Below are 14,918 nucleotides of genomic sequence, written 5' to 3' on the forward strand. Positions count from 1 at the left end.
GACTAAATATCTAGAAGAAGCAGCGTACTCCCCATATCTATATTACTAAAAGATTTTCTTTGGCTTGAGTAAGAAGCAAAGGAAGAGAGAAAATTCTATGGTTCCTGAGAGCAGAGAAAAATTATCCCCTAGTGTTCCACAACAAAGGCATCAGGACCGGAGAAAGGGGCCCCTAGAATACGGGCCTCTAAAGAATTTTACCAAATACCCTGTACTCAAGCCGGGCAATGCAGAGAGAATTAGAGAGCTCTGGGGTCTGAAGGGCCCACGCACGCTGATGTGGTGGATATCTCCAAGGCCATCTGGGTTAACTTAGGACCTCAGACAAGACTCTCTCTCATCAAGACCTAACAGCCAAAATCTTACCACTGTATGATATCCTCAAACAGTGGATATTGCTCCCCAAAGAAAGTGAGAATAAAATTTCAGGTACAAATTAAATTGAGTTTTTATCTTTGTATCTCTATTACCCAATAGAAGAGGATTCAGAGTCACAAATTATGAGTTAAAGAAAATGAAGAAAGCTTGTTTGCTTCCCACCTCTGGATTTATAAGTCTAGATTCATTCACACTACATATTTACTCCCTCGATTAATTCTTATAACAGCATTACAAAGTAGGAATTACTCTCTCCCTTTTTATAGATGAGAAAACCTGGATAGAGAAATTTAAGTAGCTTCTCAAGATATCACAGCTAGTTTATGAAGGTACTGGGCTTCAGCCCTAAGTCTTTCTTCTGACTCCAAAGCTATCTCATCTGCTATCCTATAGTACTGCTACCCTGAGGTTGAGTAGACTGGGTAAAATTCAGTGTTGGCCAATTACACCACTGACTCTTCTTAAAGGTAACATGAACCCGGAATGCACTCTTGCCCCTCCATATTAGCATAGAGACAAAGGGAAAAGAGATTTTTGGTTTTTTGGTTGCAAAGGTAGAACCTACTAAGCCATATATTTCATAAACAGTTGTGCTTGCCTTTTATAGCTGCAATTACAATTCTGAAACACTTACTAGATTCTTCATAGGCATTTCACAGCTTAATTTCTCTGCAGGGCTGTGCTTAGTTGGTGGTGGTTCAGAAAGGACGCAGCTCATGAGGGATAAAGATCCATCTGCAGTCATCAAGTAATTTTCTGAAGATTAGAGATTTGGCTGGTCTGAAGCAAACTTTGGCAAGCCCCAGGAGTAGAGGAGGCAGCTGGAAATAGCTCACGGTCACACCCTGGGCCCCACATGCATTAGGAGGAGGCTGGCACCAAACGGCCCAAAAGAGCTGCCAGCGGAGGTTGGCACGTGTGCACAGAGACCCAGGGTGAAACAAGTTGCAAGACAGCGTGGCAGCTGGAAAAGGATGGAGATGTGCTCCTGTGGAGGGTACTGAATAATCATTTCTGAAAGTGCAAAGAAGGTTGAAGTATGGACATGGGGGACGAGAAACAGATGCAGGGCAATAATGCAATCAAGTAAAATGGAAGGCAGGAAGGAACGAAGGAAGGAGAAAGGGATGAAAGGAAAGATGTCAGCCGTGGTTGACTTAAGAAAGTCAACCAGTTAGCAAATTCCTGAAAAGAAGCCTGGTTGAGTTTATTTTGTATCAATCATATTAAACCATTAGGTAAAGAAAGGAAAGATAGTAGAGAAATAAAATCATTATGTAAAGAAGGGAAAGATAGTTCACAAATACATATTAAAAAGCATACCATGGGGCCAGCGCTGTGGCCTAGTGGTTAAGTTTGGCGTGCTCTACTTCAGCAGCTCATGTTCGGTTCCTAGGCGTGGACCTACACCATTCACGGGCTGCCATGCTGTGGTGGCAACCCACATATACAATAGAGGAAGACCGGCACAGATGTTAGCTCGGGACAAATCTTCCTCAAGCAAAAAAAAAGAAAATCTGATTTTAATCTGAGATCTGACACTTTAAAATGTATAACTTTTGGGGCTCTTCTGCAATCATTTTTAAACATCAGTTTTCTCATTTGTAATATGGGGCTGATAATACTGAAATGATAGTTGATATTATTATTACTATTAAAAGCTATGATCAATTAAGCACTCCATATATGCTGGGCACTTGTGCTAAGCATGTTAAATGAATTCTCTCACATAATTGCTATAATAATATAATGAGGTACCATAGTTGAAGCTCTTTGTAAGCTGCCAGACTCATACTAGGTGCTCAATAAACTGTGGCTACTATTAATATTGCCATTGATATTGTTCTTTTAAAAAGCTAGTTAATTTCTAATCTCAGAGATATTCTTAATGAATGTCTATTACTATCCTGATCCCAGATGAGGTTGGAATGAAGGATTTCAATTCTACTTCTAACCTAAATTTCACATAAATCCTCCTTCTCAAAAAGATGCAAAACATGAAGACTGGCTACAAACTCCTTGAGATGGGCCAGGATTCATAACTGTTATGCATCCCAAGCTGGAATTTCCCAATCATGAATTGCCACGTCCTCAGAAAAGCCTCCCTAACCAATCTAACTAAATTGTTGTCCCTATTAATCTCCATCTCAATGTCTTAGGCAATGCTCTTAAAATACTTATCAAAATGACTTCTCAAAATTTGTATGCTGTTTCATTTGTCTGCTTACTTGCATTTGTCTTTAGCACCCACTACAGTGTAAACTCTGTGAGGGCAGAAGCCATGTTAGTATTCTTCAGTATTCAGAAATATTTACCAAGCATGTACGAGGTGCCAAGCATCATTTCTAGGCACTGGGATACAGCAGTGAACTGGCATTCTAGCAGTGGGAAACAGACAAACAGCAAAAAAACGGTAGGTGGTGATGTTATGAAGACTATAGCAATATAAGGGAATAAAGAGTGCTCCTGAACTGCAGCAATGAGAAGTTGTTGGGATGGATGAAGTCTACTTTATCAAAAGTAATCAGGGAAGGCTTCCTGGTAGGCAGACCTATGATGATAAGTAGAGGAAGAGCATTCCACGTAGAGGGAACAGTAAGTGCAAGACCGTGATCCTGGGATCTGCTGGACGTGTTCATAGAACAGCAATCATAGAACAGCATTGTAGCTAGAGCAGGGTGAACAAGGAGGAGAGGAGGAAGAGATGAGACTGAAAGAATTATGGAGCACTAGAAGGCTACACTGATATGGCAAGGCCCTTCATTTTATCCTAGGTAAGGTGGGAACAAAATTGGAGAGTTTTGAGCAGAGAGTGACAGGATTTGACTTACATTTTAAAAGGATTGCTTTTGCCTGTTGTATGGAGAATAGCCTGGAAGGAGTTAGTCAATGGTAAAGTTAAGAGATTATTGCAGTAGTTTAAGTGAAAGATCACGGTGATGTACAGTGATTATAACAGAAGAGATCATGATAGAATACAGTGATTGCTGTAAAAGTGACGGACATAGGTCAGATTCTGTATATATTTTGAAGGTAGAGATGATTGGACTTGCTGATAGATTGGATGGGCGGAGAACGAAAGGAACCAAGGATTACTCCAAATTTTTTGGCATGAATAGTTTGAAGACTAGAGTTGCACTGATCAAAACAAGAAATACTTGGAGAGAAGGAAGTGTGGAAGGCAGAAGTTAAGAGTTCAGTTTGAGACGGGTGAAGTCTCAGCTGTGGAAATGTCAAGTAAACAGTTGGCTATGCAACTGTGGAGTTAAGGAAAGAGTTTTGAGGCTGGAGATAAATATATTTGAAGTTATTGGAATATAGATGGCATTTAAAATCATTGGAATGAGTGGATTCACTTATGAGGAAAACAAAATAAAGGTCTGCAGACTGACTTTCAAGGCACTCCGACATTTAGTGTTTGGGAAGATGAAGAGACTGAGAGGGATTCGCCTCTGAGGTAGGAGGAAAACAAGGAGAATGTCATATCCCAGAAACCAAGGGTCTATTGCTGTGCTGGGTTAAGTAACATGAGTACTGAGACTGGAGTGCTGGGGTTGGCAATATGGCAGTGCCTGATAACCTCGATATGAGCAGCTTTGTGGAATAATAGGGATGAATGCTTGAATGGAGAAGCTTCAAGAAAGCTTGGAAGGAAAGAAAGTGGAGTGTAGACAACTCTTTCAAGAGATTTTGCCATCAAAGGGATTAGAGAAATGGAGCTGTAGTTGGAGGGTGTAGTTAGAGAGGTCAAAGGAATACATTTTGTAAGTGGGATTCCACTAAAGGGATAAGCATGTTCACAGAAAAGGAAGAAAATTGACGGGGGACAATCGCAAGTGCGAAGTCCTTGAGCAGGAGAGTGAGAATGGGACACTCTAGCCAAGAGAAGGAATAGACCATGAATAGGAGCTGGGGGAGTTCTTTCACTGTAATGGGAGAAAAGGGAGAGTATTTGGGTACAGATGCACAAATATTGGTAGATTTGGTGTGTGGGCATGTAGAAAGTTTCCTCCAGTTCCTTGACTAAATTCTCAGCATCTATCACAGCGCCTGGCACATAATAGGTATTCAAAAAAATCTACCAAATGGATGGATGTACATTACTAAATCTGCTTCCAGAGAATTTCACAAGAATAATGCTTGGTGTGTAGGGGCACTCCTTGCATTTTAGCTTAAACTTGCACTATAAAGTGGAAGAGAATGAGAGTAAAAGAGAGAGAAGCTTTTCAAATAGGCTTTAAAGATTTACTCCATAACCTCCACCCCTTGCCTTTTCTTCTAAAACAAAGATGTGGACAGAAAGGCATAGGCTGTTGTACTTTTATTATAGAAGTAATTGGATATCTGTGACTCCTCTTACCCTCTCATAATAGCTGTTGGATATAACTTTTGGCTTTCTCATTTTGGCTACATTCCCAGAACTGTATGTAAAGTGTTTTCCTGAAATATTGAAAAGGAACCTACACTTTAAGTTCATAATCTTTTTGCCTGAAAAGTGGCTTATTCTCTTCCCATCGAGATTGCATTTTGTGGGGGCTTTTCTCTTCCTTTACTCTTAAAGTTAAAACTTGGAAACTGCAAGTTGCATACAAGCCAAGCATGTTGTGCTAGACAATAAAGGGATACACACACCAATAAGGAAAAGAAAATAAAGATCACTGGAATGTGTTTTCAATGTGAATTAATAGGAGGAGAGAGGTTCCAATGTTCACTGAGATTCTACCAGGTGTGAGGTTCTCCACACACATTATTTCTATTTAGTCATCACACACACACTCTCACACACACACACACACACACACACAGAAACCCTGAAAGTAGATACTAGCCACTTGTTACAAAGAATAGAACAGAAGTTTGAGGTTAAAAAAAAATCAATATTTTCCACTTTTTAAGTACATTATTAGGTACCAGATATATTGCTAAGCATTTCGTATGCATAATCTGCTTCAGTTCTAGAATAACCCTGGAAGGTATATATTTTTACTCCATCCTGGAAGATGAGAAAACTGAAGCATTAGGAGGTTTAATAATTTGCTGAAGTTAACACACCTACCAGGGGCTCAATCCTAGTTATGACAGTTGTTGAAGACATATCCTTGCTGTCACACGATGTGGTTCCTCAAGGGAAGCAGAGCTGCCAGGGAATTGAGCTATACATGAAGATAAAGCAAAACATAACTACTGAATAAATTTGATAAATAGCATCAATGGTCCAACCGTTTCACTGATGTTAAGTCACAATCGGTTATATTAGTTGCATGCTTCCAAAAATGAAGAGGAAGTTTCCTTTTATTTCCAAAACTTTCTCAATGCATTCTGACTTGAACATTTGCAAAAATGTACCAGCATGGTCTAGATTCTTAAAACTCAATCCAAGGGGCCGGCTCGGTGGTGTAGTGGTTAAGTTTGCATGCTCCACTTCGGCAGTCTGGGGTTCCCAGGTTCAGATCCTGGGCGCGGACATACACACCACTCAGCAAGCTGTGCTGTGGCGGCATCCCATACACAAAGCAGAGGAAGATTGGCACAGATGTTAGCTCAGCTCACACACAAAAAAACTCAATCCAAGATAGGAAGATCTTGGTTTTTTTGATACCTTAAGAAGTAGCCAGCTAGATTATAGTAGAATGTAAATAAAGAAAACCTTACATATCATATGTAAATGTATATATGTATGCACGTACATGTAATTTTTTCAAGAGTAATTTCTCCACAAGCAACCTGGGAGACACGGTAATTAAGAACAGTCTTTAAAATCAGAACTGGGGGGCCAGCCCCGTGGCCTAGTGGTTAAGTTCTCTGTGATCTGCTTGGGCAGCCCAGGTTTGGATCCCAAGCATGGACCTACACCACTTGTCAGTGACCATGCTGTGGCAGTGACCCACATAAAAAATAGAGGAAGATTGGCACAGATGTTAGCTCCGGGCGAATGTTCCTCAGCAAAAAAGAAAAAAAAAATCAGAACTGAGTTTCCATCCTGCCCTCACTAGTTGCTGAGTATGAGACTTGCACAAATTACTTAGCCTAAGCCTCAGGGTCTTCATCAGGGAGGAAGGGATGAAACTATTACCTATCTCACAGAATTACTGAGAGGAGTATTGCAATAACCCAGTTAGCACAGTGGCTAATATAGAAAATGTGCTCAATAAATTGTTTCTGTCCCAAATGCCTTTTGGAAATACAGAGTAAGGCACTAATGGTCACTTTAGAACATTTGACAAGCAGGAAGATTGACCTCAAATAGAGTGCTGCTTTTTAAATTTTTATTTATTTATTTTTTCCCCCAAAGCCCCAGTAGATAGTTGTATGTCATAGTTGCACAGAGTGCTGCTTTTTAAAAAGGTTCTAATGATTAAGCCTGATGCAGATAAATCACAGCATGGGCTGCGTGATTAAACTGCACCTCCTATTTAATTGTATCTCAGGTGCCAGGTACTTGTTACAATTCCTATCTCTGCCCCAAGGAACGGCTTGTGTTCTATAAGCCCAACACAGTGGAAAGGAGATGAAGATGTCTAAAGACAGCCAAGACTTTAGGAAATGTGAACAGGGTCAGTGTACTCTTCCAAAACTATATATTTATATAAATTTTTTTTAGACTGACAATTTTCTAAAATTATTTGACAAGCTAGAGAATTTGAAAGAAAGAACTTTTAAAATTTTAAACCCACCTGGTTTGGGTTCTTCTAACAAGTCCAAAGGAGTCCTAGCCAACTCCCTAGGTCCTGTGCAATTACCACAACTATTTATTTAGAAGAGAATTCATGCCAATTCTTAGAAAGCAATGGCACTTTCTCTTTCCGAATATCATATCATTACTATACACACCTTTTGCTGAGGACAGAATCCTGGGATAAAACATCTTTATTCTCTCAGGACTTTACCTCCAATATCATAATAGCTCCACAAATACAAATGCTGTCCAGTTTTTCAGGTTTTCATTCAAAGTCACCTCCTTCATAAATTTTCCCTAATGCCTCACCCAGATGTAAATGGTTCCACTTTTCTAAACTCATATAGTATTTTATTCTGTCTGCCTCTCTCTCACCTTTTCCTCTATCTTTATCTCTACTTCTACCTCTGTCACTCTTACTAGAAGTTTCTAAAGGGCAGGGAATATCTTTTTATGCATCTTATTTCTACACAGATCTTAACACAACTCGTGGACATCCATAAATTCTCCCCCAGATTTGTATCAAGCATTCAATGAGTTTAGACACCAAGGTAATCATTGGTTACATTGTATTGAGTGTTTTCCTTTTGCCACAAATCTAAGGCTAAAATCTCAAATCACAAATCTCTTCATCAATGCCTTAGGTATATTATCTCACTCAATTCTCAAAACTACCCTAAGTAGGTCCTGATATGACACCTATTTTGTGTTAGGAGGCTGAGGCTTAGAGAATGTGAGCCATGGACCTGAGGCCCCAGAATGGTGATGTCTTACTTGGTCTTTCTTACTGCTAATCACCATCACTGCAGGCACTCAGTAAATACCCATTTTATCTATGAACAAAATGATAAAATTCAGGGACAGTGTTTTGATTTGCTGTTCTCCAACTCTAAGATGAGATGTAGGCAGGTGATCACGTTTTTCAAAAGATCAAGAAATTCCTTACATAAAAAAAGTCAAAGACTCATACTTAAATATTTCTTTATCCTTTGAAAAGCCCAGTGATGCATACGTAATACATCTGGGGTACTACGGAAAGCATTCACGTTTATTCTTGGTGACTTGTAAACTGCCAGTTACTTAGACTTAATGAGTTATGAAGGCCTCAGCCTTGCATTTAAAGTTTCAAAGTAAAGGAAGAATTTTTGACATTTCCTTTGGGTAGTCGAATCAGTTACTCAAGCAATTAACCTTCACTTTCTGTTAATAGCACTGCATTGTATACTTGAAGTTTGCTGGGAGAGTGGACCCGAAATGTTTTCAACACACACAGTACACAAAAGGGGTGTGACTATGTGGGGTGATGGATGTGTTCACTAGCTTGATTGTGATAGCCATTTCACAATGTATACGTATATCAAATCATCGTGTTGTACACATTAAATATATACAATTTTATTTGTCAAATATACCTTAATAAAGTTGGGAAAAAATTAATCTTCTGTTCCACTACAAAAGAGGTGAAAGCAATGGTTTTAAATCTTTCCTAATAATTACTAATCCTCATATTTGATCCATATTATGAACAGGAGCCACTGCTTACTGGTAGTATAGAATAAAAATTTGATCCAGATTGAAGAAAAAGCTAGGATAGCTGTAAGCCTTGAGCAGAAGGTCAGTGCAAAGAAAAAGATGGCATGGCTAGTCTGGTGAGTATATTCATCCAAGCTGCTCTCCAAGTACAATGTAGTATGAATTATTTTTTCATCCTGGGCTCTTCAGTGGGAATTTAATGAGGCAATACTGTAGTTCCTGGAACTATGGATTAAATAGACAAAAGGACAACATGTTTCTAATAAAACTAGGTGAGCTTGTCTTATCTCGAAAATCAGGATTCGTATTCCGTAAGTAATGTGTGAAAAGCCTATGCTTCATGTAGAAAGGAAGTGGAAGTGAGAAGCCTATTCTTGAGAGTATAAAATACATGTTAATCTCTCAAAGGGGTGCATAAAGGGTTGAAATATGCAAAAAAAAATAATCCGAAGTTTGAGCCCTAGCATTCTCGAAAGACCTTTAGAACCAGACAGTCAAATATACTGGTAACCATAGCTCCTTGATGGGTGAATGTGGGCTCTGAAGTCAGACTGCCTGGCTTCCAGTCCAAGCTCAGCATTTATTAGCTGCACATCCCTCATGTGACTTAGCCTCGGTTTCGTAAATGAGAGTTTAGCCTCGGTTTCGTAAATGAGAGTTCTAGCAGCACGGTATCTGGCACATAGTAAGCACTCCAAATGTTAGCTATTATCAGTGTTTTTGTCTATTTTTAAGTGATTAAAATTTTATAAAACTGGAAGAAAAAGCAAAACTGCATAAGAAAAATGAAGACCTGCAGATATTGCTAGTAGAACTCAGAATATCATGCCATCTTCATTTTAAGTCAAGCAAAGACAATTGTTTACAGGAGGGGAAGTTGTTAGTGTTTTTGCTTTTTGAGTTCTAGTTTCATTTTCTTTTTAGAGACCTTGACTATGTCTAAAGAAGAAGCAGTTTATAACAATTCTCACTGTTGCATGAGTGACAAGATTGCCACCATAAGGGCATGCCAGAAGGTGAGAGAACAGAATTCCCGTCCAGAAACAGCCGTCTACAAGACCTATTTCCTAAAAAGTTTAGTGCACATCAGTCGTATTTCAGATGCTGTAAGACAGCTCAGTGTTTATAGGAGGTTATTCTCATACGGCCATTGCGGGTTGCAAAAAACACAGTCCTGCTCAAGTTACCTCAGAAAAATAAACAGTTAATGGAAAGAACATTGGTAAAAAACTAAAGAATCCTGGCTCCAAGAGTACAGAACCGGGCAGCTCCAGAGCCCAGTGCTCTATTTCTCTCTTTCCCTCTTCTCCATTCTCCTCTCCTCCTGTCTCTTCTTTGTTCTCCTCCTCCTCCTTCTTTCTCTCTTTCTCTCACTCACCCTTCAGTTATCTATGGTCAAGAGCATTGGGTTACACCGCCCATTTCCCACTCAGCAAAATGGCCAGCAGGGAAAGGTGTCTCAGAAGGACTTGGAATAGGAGTTGGGGATACATTCTATTAGGCAATTTCATCGTTGTGCGAACATCATAGAGTGTACTTACATAAACCTAGATGGTATAGCTTACTACACACCTAGGCTATACGGTCCTAATCTTATGGGACCACCTTTGTATATGCGGTCCATTGTTGACTGAAACGTCCTTATGCGGTGCATGACTGTACATCAAAATTAGCTTCTGTGTAGCATTAGCCATCTATCATATGTACAACTATCACCAAGCCCAATTTTTAAAACTTGTCTTCCAAACAATCTGAAATCTATAAGATTTTAATTTTCTTAAATTTTACTTAATCCCATTTATAACTTCTAATAAGAGGTTCTGATTAAATATCTAAGTTTGTGAGGTTGTTAATATGATTCTAGCTCAAAGCAAAGGAATTTAGCCTTTTTGTTAGCATGTTTAACTTTATCTCAGGGAAATGTGCCAATTTTTTAAAGTTTTTAAAAATATTGAAGAGGTTATATAGTACTAAAATCTATTGCAGATACTGCCTTCAGAGACTGAAGTTTGAAAAGTGATAAACTAAATTCCAAAATTCACACAACAATGGGATTCTTTTGTAGGATAAGGTCGAGATAGCAAACGGTTTTATGTCAAGTAAAAGTGTTGGTATGGGCTGTACTGATCTGTGTTTCATCTCAAGATGAAAAGGGGAAAGAAATCACACTTGAGAAAGCTATGAAGCTTCCCGAGACAGAATGTTGTTAGAGCACCGTGTAATTGATGAAAATGTCTCTTGGATAAGTCTGTTTCTACGTGATTGGTGTACCACAACTAGACAAGCAGGAAAAATAAACCATCATTTCATGAAAGATGGGTAGACATTTTCCAATCATTTTCCAAGGTTCAACTCAGGCTCTATATAGTATCAGAATCTTTAGTTGATTTTTTTTTTTTTTTTTTTTTTTTGGATGAAATATCCCTTGTGGCAATATATGTGGGAATTGCCCAAGGCCTTTTTTTTTTTTTTTCTCTTGAGATTTTCCTTTAGAAACTGGAGGATTTTCTAAATTTCTCAGCTGATCATAGACTTCTAAAACTCTAATTATTATGAATATGCAAATAGAACCGTTACTGCCCTTCATTCAACAAACAGTGAATACGTTAAACACTGTGATAGGTATTGTAGATGGAGTAAAGAACATGACCATCATGGAATTTCTGTTAAGGAACAACTACACTAAAAGTTAATGAATCCTTTACCAGAGGAAAACGGGGTGCTATGGTGGTCAATATTGTCGAGAAAAACTTCTGCTTCTCCTTCTAAGCACGTGATAAATTACATATCCTGCCCCATTAAAGTTAGTTGTGGCTGGGTGACTTATTTGACCAATAATATGGAGTGGAGGTAATATGAATCACTTCTGGATAAAATCTTTAGGAACCAGGATACAATTTACCATACTTTGGTTTTTTCCTTTCCACAGGAACTGACATTATTCCCAAAGGTGCCTGATCTGGAAACCTGGGTCCTGAAGTGAAGACAAGGGAGAACAGGGCTCTCAGCAGACCCACGGTAAATATGCAGCACAAATAAGAAATAAATTTATACAGGGTTAAACCTCTGAGATTTGGAGTTTGTTTGTTACTACATCATACCCTAAACTATCCAGATTTGTGTGGGTGTGACGTGGGGCATACAGAAAGTGTGTCCAATCCAAATTTGGAGGGCAGGAAATGTTTCCTTGAACATTACATACACACACACAACTTATTTCATAATTATCTTATCCCCTACTCAGTTGTAAACTATGAGAACATAGCACTTTGCACAAAGTATTTGCCCAATAAATGCTGGTTTAAGTTGGATGGGTCAAAAGTAAAACTGTAGCCCTGGAAATTCAACTTCAGAGTTCTTCTGCAGAGCCTGTTAACCAGAATACTGGTTCCAGACAAACCCCGGCTCTGTTACACTATGTAACTGGGGACATTTACATACGTTTCTTTATTTCAATGCATCAGTTCATCAGCTAAATTGGAATGATAATAATATGAAAATATTTATCATAATCTTTGCTCAAAACAGGTAAGCAACAAAATGATATTTTTCTCCCAGAATCACTGTTCTTTGCCTACTCCACATTCCAATGCTGACAAACTCTAAACTAGATAAGGAAACCAAGACATCAATTTGCTTCTATAACATTGGAACCCAAGAATGTTTGAAAAATTGAAAGCATGATCACTTTTCATAAAACTAACACACATCAGATGGCTTTCCCTTTAAAATAAATTACAACTGATACAATATTGGTAAAATGAAGTATTTTGTTGGAAATTTGACTTCAAGGATACTTTTAGATTTTCCATTGTGAAATTGCCAAGTGTCTTGCCTGGAAATCTTTAAATTTGTTTGGTTTCTCTTTTATCAATAATACCAGCTTCTGAGTGGTCAAAAATACGAACTGCAGACCTAGGTCAAATTTAATTCTATGCACTACTTCAGACAGTTTGAAATTAACAGGAATTCTGCATGAGCAATTTTAACAAGATTGAGTACTTAATGATTCAATGGTATATTTATGTTTTCAAGTATCCCATGTGCCTTAGGTACTCTTTGCTAAGTGCGGCTTCTGTTCCTCCAACTCTTAATAAAGCTAAACTCTGCTTGTCTCCCATGAAGTGATTTATAAAGAAATCTTCCATTTTCCTTGCTGATAAGAATGCTTCCCACTGCACACTGCAGCATCTTCAAATAGATATTCATCTCAACCAGGAAAAAAATCTGTTTAATGATCATACTGCTATGATTTACAGTTGTTAGCTGAGAGAAGATTAATCCAAAGAGAGTTGATGAAGTCTACACCAAAAAAAAAGTAAGAAGTATTTAACCAAAGCAAAACATATTGGAGTTGCATTTCACCTTTGACAAACTCAAGCATACCTCTACAGATAAAACAGACTGAAGAAACAGACTGAATCTTGGTAAATTCTTTACATCAACCTTCGCATTGAGTGATCAAAAACAAAAAAAAAAACTCAAAAACTACGAATAGCATCTCTAAATGTGTGTTTGAGAGGAATCAGGAAGTTCTCGGTAAAATTTGTTCACTGAATCTCTCTAAAGCCCATTTTGAAATGTGCCGATCAGCTCGTGTGCTAAACATCTAAGAAGAGACTGCATTTAGGTTTTTCTCAGCCCAAATCTGCAGGCTCAGGCTATTCACGTATAATTTGGATGAGCACAAGATTAGCAGCCATACTGCTCTGATTCATCTGATTTTAATGGAACCCTTGGGAATTGACTCAAGGCAGCTGACTAGTTTCTTGCTATATTAAATTGTCCCTAATCTGATTGGCTACATCATAATATTATAGACTATTTGTCACAGCATGATTCTACATTTGGTTCTCTGTGAATATCAGCAAGTTAGCTATTTTCTTAAAGCTTTGAATTCTAGTTTCAAAATTTGAGGCTACCACCATCACTAGCAAAAATGGAAATAGAGGCTATCACTAATGACCCATTACTTCACCCTTAAAACAATGACTGAAGGTTGTGAAGTTTTTAAGTTAAGTCCTCTTTGAAGCATTTTCCAATTCTGCATCTGGAGTAGGTGAGCATGTGTGCGTACATGCATGTGTGTGTATGCGTGCTCACATGTACACAGGCTTGGGCCTTGCTTCCATTTAGCACAGTAGCTTCATTTACAGGAGACCTTATGTGGGCATCAGTGTTTCATTTCACAGCTCATCATGTGTCCCAAAGCTAAAGATATAGATTACAGCGTGAGAACGAGAGTGATTACAGCCTTCCAAATCCTAGACTCTCAAACTTTCTCATTTCACAGGGCACCATTAGTTTACTTTCTCAAAGCTGATTTCAGCATTGGGGCAGATGTTTTATGAACATTGTAAATAGGTACAAAGTGGAGAAATATCCTAATATTGAGAGTAGTAAATATCATTGTCATGACCCTAAGGCTTCTTTGTACACATTAGAAGAAAGTACTCTCCAAAGAGAATGGTTAAGAGTTTAAAGAGAATAAATCACTATTGTAATAATCATAAAAAAGCAATTGCATGCCGGTATTAGATAGTTCTGCATAACCAGGTGCTAATAATTTTACTGTATTAATGAAGACTTAAAGTCATATTGGTCTACTCATTTGGATGGTATTTGCTTCAGCATTAGGAAGGCTTGATGTCTTCCTTTTAAACTCGAGTTATTAACTTGACCCTGTTATTGAGAGATTGCAATCCTTAATATAAGGGTAATTTACAATGGCATCTATAACGTTAGATACAAATGGGACATTAGCTAAGGATGGAGGGGAGAACACTCATGCATTTTTACACTCTATTGTGGCTGACAAAGGATCAGGTCTGTGGCCTAGACAGCAGATATTTACACCCTGCTTTGTTTCTGATCCTCCTCACCTCACAAACCCCAGACCCTGAAGACCACAAAGATAAATGCAAATACAGAGGTCTGAATTGTTTCACATCAAGGGCAAAGGTCTAAAACATTATTTTTCTCCACAGCGTTAAAGAAATCAGCTCCTGCAGAAGTTTATATACTCCTAACTTTTCACTAAATATATATATATATATATTTTATTTTTTTAAGATCATCTAACTAAAGCCTTTTATTTCAGTAATTTATCAGATGCTTAAAACAACAGTCTTTTTTAGATTTCAGTCCATTCTATTTTTACTTTTACAAAAAAAAGCCCAAATCAATCTCAGATTAATAAGGATGGGATCATTAAAGTACATAATCCCTACTGGGGATTCAATATCTTCAAACCAAAGCAAGTATGGGCATCACTAGTCGGTAGAAATTTCCACAGAAAGCTCTAATGGCCTATTTCTCACTAAGGTGTAGA

General features: G+C 38.2%; 1 long non-coding RNA gene across 1 annotated transcript in view; it reads right to left on the reverse strand.

Annotated features, from left to right (window-relative positions):
- The window catches only part of LOC147914448 (uncharacterized), an 80,929-nt gene that overhangs the window by 17,596 nt on the left and 48,415 nt on the right, over window positions 1-14,918 (reverse strand). The window contains exon 3 of the long non-coding RNA XR_015555328.1: window positions 5,435-5,531. This is a non-coding gene — a long non-coding RNA (uncharacterized LOC147914448). The remainder of the gene's footprint in view (window positions 1-5,434; window positions 5,532-14,918) is intronic.

This window comes from Ceratotherium simum, chromosome 20 (genome assembly GCF_057802395.1).
Source record: "Ceratotherium simum simum isolate JZ-2026a chromosome 20, ASM5780239v1, whole genome shotgun sequence".
In the NCBI taxonomy this organism is placed as follows: Eukaryota; Metazoa; Chordata; class Mammalia; order Perissodactyla; family Rhinocerotidae; genus Ceratotherium; species Ceratotherium simum.